This window comes from Parasteatoda tepidariorum, chromosome 3, assembly GCF_982258835.1.
Source record: "Parasteatoda tepidariorum strain Cologne lab strain chromosome 3, Ptep-v5.0, whole genome shotgun sequence".
NCBI classification, from domain to species: Eukaryota; Metazoa; Arthropoda; class Arachnida; order Araneae; family Theridiidae; genus Parasteatoda; species Parasteatoda tepidariorum.
In genome coordinates, this window is record NC_141757.1 from 38,112,340 (window position 1) to 38,123,716 (window position 11,377).

An 11,377-nucleotide genomic window follows, 5' to 3' on the forward strand; every position below is an offset into this window, starting at 1 on the left:
GAACATATAATGCTCAGATAATGTACATATGTGTGTTAATATACAGTACATATGTGCATAAATATATTGGGCATAATTCTTTCTTACAAATTTTACATGTGTACATGATTGCTATCCCTATCTAAGCATATGGTGCAATGTATATACGTCCAATGAATGTATCCACACATGTACAATACACGTATGTTCCATGTATGCATATCCATATGTACTATATATGCACGTACAATACATGAATGTATGTACATACATTGTACATGCGTACATATATTACACGTATATATATGTACATTACATTTATGTCTAAATATGTGTACAATGCAATAAATAAAATGCATGTAAGTTAACTTTTAATGACTCAAGCAAGTTAAATGACAAAATCAAACGATATTTAAATTTAGTTTTCAGCTTTAAATGTTCTATATCATTTTGAAATTCTCTGAATAAAAAATTATTTTCAGGTATTTTCATGAAATGTTTGACAATACAGATTTATTTTTTTATAACATAATGCATGATTCATAGAAATTTTTTAAATGGTAAGAAAAACGGTAAATTTTATGTGTGGAATTAATATTTAGAAATTCCAAATAAAATTATCGTTTGCTTTCTAAAAAATATGAGGTCGAGTTTCATATGCCTTAGAATAAATTTTAAAACAAATTTTAATAACTTTACTCATATAAATTTTTTAATGTATGCACAATGCATGTGTATATTGTGATTACATATATTTAAATGTACGCATGTATTTGTACATTACTTGTAATTATGTACATGTATACGTTGTATGCACATGCGTACATTGCGCATATAGCTACTTTTGTACATCCATGCATTACATGCGCATAAGTATTAACAAAGTATGTAGTTATACAAGCACATATGTAAGTTGTACATAAGTACATACTTTGCGTGCACATATATCGATGTACATATAAATATACTTGTATACATGTGCGCATTTTATTTACGCAACTATGTGCATATATTGTACCTTTAAATAACATTCTTACATATTGTACGCAAATACGTACAATTTTATATAGAAACGTACATTGTATATACGTGCTATTATCGTAAATTTATACAATATATGCACTTAAGTACATAAAAGCATGCAAACGCATAAACATTATTTTCATATACGTTCATACATACATTGTCTATGTATACAAAAATACAAAACATTGCCTTTTTGTACAAACTAACATACATGCGTACATGTATCATAAATGCATAATTATATGTACTAAGCATATGCGCATTGCATTAAGTATATTACAATATAATTATGAATATTGTACGTACAAACAACGTTTGTGCATACATTGTATGTATAGGAATCGCAAATTGTGCGTTCATGCGTGCGTACATTCTATGTACATAAAAATATGTAAACACATGAATACTTACATAAAAAATTTGACTATAGTATACAATCGTAATAACTTGTAATCGTATAGTTTGATTACAAGTAATCACAATTACATGTAATCAAATTACATGTAATCATGATTACATGTAATCATATATTTTGATTACTTGTAATCATAATTACTTGTAATCGTTTTTGTTGTGATTACTTGTAATCGCAATTACTTTTAATCATGATTACAAGTAATTGATTACTGTAATCAAAATTGTAATCATGATTACAGCTGTAATCAAAATTTTTTGAAAGTTGTAATCACGATTACAAGTAATTGATTACTGTAATCAAAATTGTAATCATGATTACAGCTGTAATCAAAATTTTTTGAAAGTTGTAATCACGATTACAAGTAATTGATTACTGTAATCAAAATTGTAATCATGATTACAGCTGTAATCAAAATTTTTTGAAAGTTGTAATCACGATTACAAGTAATTGATTACTTGTAATCATGATTACAAGTAATTGATTACATAGCTGTATTTATCTGTAATCAATTACAGTTGTAATCGATTACTGTAATCAACGGCCAACTCTGTTTGTAAGATTTCAATGCACATTTATACTATCGTGTATCCATTACAATGTTAAGTTTAGGGAAATAATTCGATTGCATTAGTTGACATTGCAAGTTTCAACTAATCAGTTACAGAAATTAGAAATTTCCTATAAAATGAAACCTAAATATAATATCTAGATTGGTAGGAAATTTATTGAGCATTTAATTGGTCCGGAAATAATCTGTCAAGTGTTATAAGAAATTAATTGTTCTATTCAATTTCATCAAATGTGTAATAAACAAAAATGAAGCTATTCAAAACTATATAAAACTGTCTGAAACCTTTGCCTACTGTCCAAAATTAATTGGTCACAGCTAGATTTTGTAATAATTTCAATTAAGTAATAATCAAATAAAGAGAAATTAATATTAAACCGTATTACAAAATTAACAATTTATTCATTAAATTAGGAAATTTGAATTCTAAAAAGTATTGGATTAATATTTCTTTTTATCATTTTTATTTTAAACGGTCGAAAACTAGATATTACAGTGTAGTCCTGTGAATAATTCTAAACAGCTAAAAAAAATTCGCAAAAACTATTACGGATAAATAAATTCCTATTTTTAATTTGGGATATCAATATTGAAAAAAAAATGGCTACATAACCATGATGCAGAATTAAAAATTGTTTATTAAACTAGTAAATGTGAATTTTAAAAAATTATTTAATTAATAATAGTTCGTTTTTATTTTAAAAGGTCGAAAACTAGATATTGCAGTGTAGTTTTGTGAACAATTCTAAACAGTTGAAAAATGGCAAAAACTATAAGTAATTAAATTCCAATTTTTAATCGAGGACATCGACATTGAAATATATTTTTTAAAAAATTCTTTCTTGAATTTAAATAGCATGCTCTACAACAGCGGTTGCAAAGTTTTGCAAGCATTGGAACAATAAATGATTAATCTTCTTCCGGCGGAACCCTAACTTTACAGATAAAGTAAACAAAGACAATTTCGAACTATTTTTCAATTTAAGAAATTATTATAAAAACCGCTATGAGGAATGTGGAACAGTCCTAAGTTAGTTTTTATGTTCGATAGTTAAATTCAAAGTCAGGGAGTTGTAAACAGTCTATTTATAAGCTTGTTTTTAGTGTAACGTATGCTTTTAGCTAAAAATGAATAAAATAAGAATTGCGTTTTTTTTATATATATATTTATATATAAAATGAAAACTAAAAAGGAGCTGCTGTAAAAGTTGAAAATCGTGATTAGGGAAGCGTATTTTTTTTTAACAAATTTGTTTATATTTTATTTTAATTTGAAAAGTGCGATGCGAAATAATAATGAAAGTTTTCATAAGTGCACGATCTTCTCACAATTTATTCAATATATTGTTAGAAAAACTATATTTATTAAAAAGTGATTAATTTCTCTTTCATCGGCATTTTCTTTAATTTCCTAAAGGCAATCGAAATGTGAAAAACAATAATGGATTCTTGATTGGATCTAACTAATTAAATGATGCCTGTTAAATCAAATGTCTTAAATATCGGGACCCCTTTAACTCTTCCACGGAACCCTAGAGTTCTACGGAACACCATTTAGGAACCGCCGCTGTTTACGATCGTGTTAGTTAAATTTTTAGAAAACTTCGCCCTGTAGATCAATGTTTCACGTGCACCTTATACTTACGATTTTAGTGAGGTAGATCAGTACTTTATTTACGTCGCACTAGAGCTGCACAATGGGCTATTGGCGACGGTCAGGGAAACATCCCTGAAGATTATCTGAAGACATGCCATCGCAATTTTGATCCTCTGCAGAGGGGATGGCTATGGCTACTCTACTTTGGTTGCCCGACGACCTGTGCGCGAAGTCGAGCACTTTACGGTAGAACAGTTTAACGAGGACCGATACCGTGTACCTTCGGTCCCTACGCAGGCTGATGAAAGTGGTCATCCTCCCGCTTACTGACGGCAGTCAGTAATGCTTGACTTTGGTGCTCTACTGGGAAACGTGTCTTTACGATCAGTTCACTGCGGGACACGACTTTAATGAATGGCAATTAAATTTTTGATACAAAAAATTAACCCTTAGAGGTCGTATTAAGTTTATACTTATAGTCACAATGGTACTGATAATTTTTTTTTGTTCAAACTTAATTATTATATATAATGAAGAAATAATTCTTTTTTAAGAAGGAAAAAAGAATGCTACACTTAAACATATTACGTAAAATATTATTTCGAGTTTTATACAACTTCCACGTCTATCAACTTAAGTGAACAGTATTGTTCAATACTATAAGATCAGTATGATTCTTCTCAGTGCTGGGCGAACGCTGACATACGACCACAAAGAGTGAATGCTTAAAAAATATTTGTATGAATTTTTTATTTGCCTGCTTAAAAAAATTTTCTAAAGGAAATAAAATTCTGTTTTTTTTTCCTGTCCTGAAAAAATGATGGGGTTGAAAAGATTAAAAGATCTTGGAATTTTAAATCAGAAAAATCCTCCACCCGCTGAAATTTAAAAAAAAAAAAATTAAAAGTCACCGAACAATAATATTGCATTGTATTGTTTGACATACTAAAATGTTTTAAAAATGTTTACACAAAGATTTCTTTCTATAAAAAAGATTTTAGATACGAAATTTCAAACGTCCTGTTGAGTAGACTTTACAGGAAAATAAAAAAACTTGAAAAGAAGCAGAAGTTTTTAAATACAAACTTTCTCATTTTTTTTTCCACCTATCTTTAGGGTTTCTTGCCAATAGAATGTAGTATTCTTTATTTGCTTGTTTTTTTTTTTCTTCTCACATTGTCAGTGTTTGGCGATCGCCGTTAGTCATGTCACAGTCGCCATAGTAACAAGGAATCTGCTTTAGCAAATGGAGAACTTAATTTTACATTCAGAGGCGCCAAATAAAAAGAGTGAATGGCGGAATTTGGCAACGTCCCTAGAAGTTTTTTTCTCCCTGCATGTGTTTGTATATGATTTAGTCGCATTTCTTGGCTATTGTAGATAGAAAAAGGAGAAGAAATTTTGGGATATTTTTTTTTTCAAAAACATTTTCCGATTTTACTTTTGAAAAAGTATCTCTTTCTGTTTTTAGTCATTTATCTAAGATCCTCTTTGGAAAAAGAATTTTTATGCATAGTCTATCTCATTTTTCATTTGGTATTTTCCCTTTTTTATGATATTTCCCCTTTTTTTGCCTACTTGACTTTCCTTTTTTTCTTCTTTCTGAAGTAGTAAGTGATTAATAAATTTTGCATGAAATTTACACATCGCTCTAACGAATAAACTATACAGGAAGATGTCTGGCAATTTAGTTACTTTCTGTTTATTCCATTAACGTTTATGATTTGTAAAATAAAAAAAGTAATAAATCTAAATTCATTCCAGGGTCGATGTACAAGCGATTATAATGAAAAGAATAAAATTAAAAATAATTTAGTAATCAAAAATGTTTTAGTCACGCAGTGGACTGATTCTAAAGACGCGGTTCCCAGAAGAACACCGAACTCGGCTACGGTCAATAAGCTGGTGAATGACCACTATGATCAGCCTGCGTATTGACAGAGGGTGCACGGTATCGGTCCTCGTTAAAATGTTCAACCGTAAAGTGCTTGACTACACCCGCAGGTCGTCGGGCTACCAAAGCAGGGGAGTCATCCATTCTGCAGAGGACTTATCAAAAACTAAAAATTTATATAGCAATTTTTTTTTATTAAGAGCTGAAACTTTTTTTTTACATAGAAATTCTGTGCTCTTTTTTATTATCAGCTTAGAAAGCTCTGGTTAGCGATAGACAAAAAAAAATTTTTTTTTTGCTTTAGAAAATAGAAAAATTAACACCTAACAGATGTTAGAATTTAATAGATTAATTAAAAAATTCAGTAAGTAAAAAATAGCGTTTTTTTTGTTGTTGCTGAATTTGGGAATGTTTGATTTTTCTTTGTGTATGTCACAAGGCTCGAAAATTATATTGCCCATTAAGCACAGAGTATGATTACCTGTCTGGCATATATTTTTTATCCATACAGTAGAGATTTAAATATTCCGGCTGTATGGATAAAATATGTCCGGGGATGTGTATATTATTAATCAAACATTCCACAGAATACCGATTAAGCGCCCTTCAAATTTTGAAGTAAATCTCCGAGATGTCGGGTTAGTCGAAAAAAGGTACCAAAAAGAGCGAAATTTTTTTATTAAAGAAAGTTTACCCTAATCGCTGTGTATACGAAAATAACTGTTTAATAAGTTCATAACAAGAATTCTACTTAAAAATAACTTGTAGGGAATGCACTTGCCGATAGTATTAAATAAAAGTGATAATATTATTTCTTATACAGTCAAACCTCGATTTCTCGACCTTGAAGGGAGAGGAGAAAAAATTCGAGATATCGAAAATCGCATGTTATCGATGGTAGAATAAAGAAAAATGCTCTTTACATACCTTACTTACTATTCCATATTTATTCTAAAAACATTTTTTACACTTTCATTTAAAAAAAGATTCAATTGTTGTTTGCTTTAGAGAAGTGTAAGAAAGTTTGTCTATAACACTTTCTAAGTGGACTATAGCTTTAAATGTCACATATTCGGCTGCCTCTCAATAAATCTTTTTATAGTGTCCAATCCAGAAAGTGCTCGTTTGTTAGTAACATTGGGTGGTAAATCTTCGATTTCCTCATCCTCGTCTTCTTCATCCTCGTCTTCTCGTTCACAAGAAGCTTTCGTTTGAGCTATGATATCATTGTCATCCCACTGACCACACACTGTTACTGCATCATCTACGTTTACAAAGTCATGAAATTCCATGTCATCAAGCTTCATGAGTCCGGTCAATCTGTTCCAATCATTTTCGGTGTAGTTTTCAGCAGAATTAACGATATCGATTGTTTGACTACTTTTGTGATCTTTAATGAATCCAGACTTCTTGAAGCCATTCATTATCGTAGAGGAAGACACATCATTCTATGCCTTGTCAGCCATTCTTAAATTTTTTAGTTTCTGAATATTTTTTTCATTTTAGAAAAAAAATCTGCACTATTTATGGAAAAAAAATTCAAGTTATCGAGGGATTAGAAAAAAAAAATTCGTGATATCAAGTTTTTTTTAATATAGAGTGTATAGGAAATTTGAAGGGAATTTTTTTTTCTTCGAGATATCGAAAAATTCGTGAAATCGAGGTTCGAGTTAGCGAGGTTCGACTGTATTTATAAAATATTTCTCTGTGGACTTTCTTCTTAATAGTACTAAATACTTTCTCTGTTAATAATACTTCTTATTCTTCTAACTTCTTATTCATAGTTAAAATAAAAGTGTTCTGACTTCTTATTCATAGTTAAAATAAAAGTGTTCTGACTTCTTATTCATAGTTAAAATAAAAGTGTTCTGACTTCTTATTCATAGTTAAAATAAAAGTGTTCTGACTTCTTATTCATAGTTAAAATAAAAGTGTTCTGACTTCTTATTCATAGTTAAAATAAAAGTGTTCTGACTTCTTATTCATAGTTAAAATAAAAGTGTTCTGACTTCTTATTCATAGTTAAAATAAAAGTGTTCTGACTTCTTATTCATAGTTAAAATAAAAGTGTTGTGGCAGTTATAATGTTGTTAATGTCACTTTTTCTTCATCAGACAGGTACATTAATTTGTTTTTAACAATAGGTTATTTAAAAAGATTTTCGGGCACGTATTAGTTTCTCTCAGGCAGGCATTGTAAATATTTTGAAATTTTTCGAGTCCTAAAACATTAAATTAAGTATTCTAAAAATTTCTTCATTACTTTAAGCTGCCAAGAGCACCACTAGCTGATAACGTATCAAAGCAGATTTGTTATCATATCACAAGTTTAACAAGTGAATAAAAATTGTTATTGTAAAATCGTTTTGTTAATATATATTTGAGGGAAAATTCCCTGTTTTTATAATATCGATTTGAAGGGAAGTCCCCCGTATTCTTATTTAAGAAGTTACAAAAATGAGCATTTCATTATTTTATTATTTCACGTTTCGTGTTAACATACAAATAATCAACACTTCGTACTTAAAATTTGTGAATAAGAATTAATTTCTTAAAAATCTTCTGTCACTTATAGAAAAAATAACTCTTGTGTAAGGTATGTTAAATAAGTTTATTTCTCACAGATTTAAATTTTTGTTATGTTTTGACTTAGCGTTAGAATGTTAGGGGGAGATTTCCATGTTGTGATTTGTGGCAGAATAATTTTTTAAATTGCAAATTTAAAATCTCTTTGGCGCCTTGGCGTTTGTTGTTGGCTCGACAGATCACGATACGGATTAAAATTTGAATAATTAATTTTTGAACAATGTTTTAACTAAATGTATTGATATTAATTTTGTAATGTCTAAATGTTAAAGCAAGTTGTAAGTATGACGACTAGTTCTAGTAACTGCTAGGATACGAGACATTTTTATTTATTTAAATATCTAAATTTTTGTATGTAAAAATGAAAGTTAGGCACTGTTTGTCCCCTATCTTTCACTTACCACTCATCCAACTACTAAGAAATTTGACTAACTAATAGTTTAATGTACCCCTCTATTTCAAACCGTTTGAACTGAATGATTACAAAACGGATTATCTCAAAGGTATTAGTATTACGCTTTGTTGAAATTTAAACTGCAGACAACTCTATTCCCTATATTCGCAACTAGGTAATAATATTCGCAGTAATCAGATAATATTCGCAACTTCTAATACTTCATAACTTCATGTAATAAAAATTGAATATCACTGAGCATCTATTACTTGTTTTAAATAATTATTAAAAGGGAAGTTTTCAAATTTTTTTGGTTTCTTTTGGTTCTATACTTTTATTTTTGTTTTTCCAAGCACTTTTGATTATGCTTTTAAATAATTTTTGATTATACTTTTAAAGCATGTTTCTACAAAAATTATGTATAATCAATGGAGCTAAACTTAAAATTTCTGTTCTTCATTTGTCAATTCATCTGTAAAATCTTGATCATTGATATCCTGAAATCCTGTTATTATAATTATAATCCTAGTATTATAATTCCATTATTATAACTATAATTCCATTATTATAATTATAATTCTATTATTATAATTATAATTCCATTATTATAATTCTATTATTATAATTTTTAAAATGATGGCACTGTGAATAAACAGTACCATCATTTTCAGAGTCAATGAGTACTGTGGTGAGTTGAACCTCTTTTCCCTTCTCTCTTTTGGTGAGTTGAACCTATAAAACGTTTTCTGAGGAATTTAATAATGTAAAGTCATTGGAAAATGTATCAAATATAAATAACAAATAAAAATTATACGCAAAATGAAATAACGCCTTAACTGTCCGTTCAGCGAGAAAACTTATTGCGGGACTAAAATGAGGTACTCATTGTACCATATCGATTTAACTAAAATTATTATAAAATAGTACTACTATAAGTGCTGATTAGTGCTTCACTTAATAAACTTTTTTTTTACCCGAGAAACTCTTGGTTCGACAACTACACTGTAAAAAATATTGGTGTATAATTGCTACTTTTTTTGGTGTTGAGAACTAGATACATTTTTAAGTTCAGAATCGTGCAACAAATTATATAAAATTGACAATTGTCCGAAATAATTAGTGTGAATATATTGCTAAAATATGCTTGTTTTTTGAATGAAATGTTTTTGCAATGATGCCATAAATTGTTTCTAATGAGTATGAAAATATATGTTGTGAGTAAATAAGCAAACAAAATTGAATAAATAAATAAATAAAATTATAACAGTGAAAAAGTAAATAAAAAAAGTGGCAATTATACACCCAAAGATTTTTATAGTCAACTACTATGGTATTTGTAAAATATTTTATAGAGTGATAGACTGTCAAAAACCAAAGCTTTCAGAATTTTGGTAGTTTTTGACAACATTTAAAAAATTTTCACCATGCGAGAACTAGAAAAAAGTGGCTTTTCATACTAACTTTTGAATCATTCATTTGTTGTGTGGCAAGTAAAATAACTTAAAATCAAATTTACTAAATAAAAAACCGTACATTAAAATATAAATTTCGTTCAATAAGAAGAAAATTCTCCCAGAAAGCGCAGCAGCAGTATTAATAAATAAATAAAATATAGTACTAATTTGAGTTAACGTTTCAAATCTTGGTTCTATCAGTCTTTTTTTTTTTTTTTTTTTTTTTTTTTTTTTTTTTTTAAAGATTGCAACATTTTATTTCCATAGGACAAATGTAATGTATCATAAAAAACACAAAAAAGAGAAAAATTCAATTCGAATTTACTTTTCTATAATTCAGTGAATGAATGATGTCACTTTTTGCCAACATCTTTCATAAATCGGTAAATTGAAACGTTGTGTTGATATTTCAGGAATTATGGATAGAGTGTGCTGCATAGTTGATTTCGAAGGATTCAAAGTGAATAACCAGTTTCTGGTAAGAGAGTTGGGATGGATTGATATGGAAAATGCCGAAAAAGACAGCGTCCGATTCGATCTCAGAGGCTACCACAGATCCTTACAAGACATAGAAAATTGCAATTACATTACTTCAAAAGTAAGTGGCTTAACATTCAAACCGATGCGCGGCGAAGAGACCACATCCCCACAGCTACTTGATTTCAAGTTGCGAGAAATCTATGATTTCTGTAAAACTTCCAAAAAGAATGTGATTGCTTACTTAGGAGGAAAAACAGAAAAGAACATTCTGTCACATCTTGGCATACCTTGCATCAATCTTGATGCTTATTGTTGTCCCAAGTCCGATCGCCAGGTCAGTTTTTATCCGTTATATATCTATCCAGCCTGTGGTTATCACAAGTATAATGGTCACTGCCCCTTTTCTGAAGTCCAAGCATTGAGAGCATGGGTGTTAGCTCGTCTTTGAAACGTCAATAAACAAATAACATTTTGTACCTTTTAGTTATTAATTTACGATTCTGTTTAAATATTGTCTTGAATGTAAATAAAATTTTTATCATATTGAATGATTTTTTTATGCACCTATTGCGTGTTTTTATTCATTATATTTTTAATTATGAATTCTACGTTAAATGCGATTGGTAAAATATGAATGGCTATGTTAAATGAGACCGGTAGTTACAATTCACATTTAATTAAGAAAAGTAAAGTAAAATCAAAATTACTTCTATGGAGTACATTGTAAAAACTGCGGTGTAATATCTATTCGAATTTGTGGTTGAATAACTTAAAAATTGCACGTTATTTCAAGCTATTGCCGAATCGCATGCTCGTGTACACTTCAAAGAGCGTAGTTTAAATTAAATACCGATACTTTATAAAGCTTACACATAAGTAAGTATATAATAAGTCATTATATACATAAGTAAGTATATGTTTTCAGACCTTCTTACGACCTCTTGGAACCTAACGGCCTACCAACAAGCCTATCCCAACCCAC

At 29.1% G+C, this 11,377-nt stretch overlaps 1 long non-coding RNA gene across 1 annotated transcript; it reads left to right on the forward strand.

Annotated features, from left to right (window-relative positions):
• Positions 1–7,863: 7,863 nt before the first annotated feature.
• LOC107438300 (uncharacterized) lies at positions 7,864–10,938 on the forward strand. Its single transcript, XR_011638057.2, has 2 exons — positions 7,864–8,077; positions 10,329–10,938. It is a non-coding gene; the product is annotated as an uncharacterized LOC107438300 (long non-coding RNA).
• The last annotated feature ends 439 nt before the right edge of the window (positions 10,939–11,377 follow it).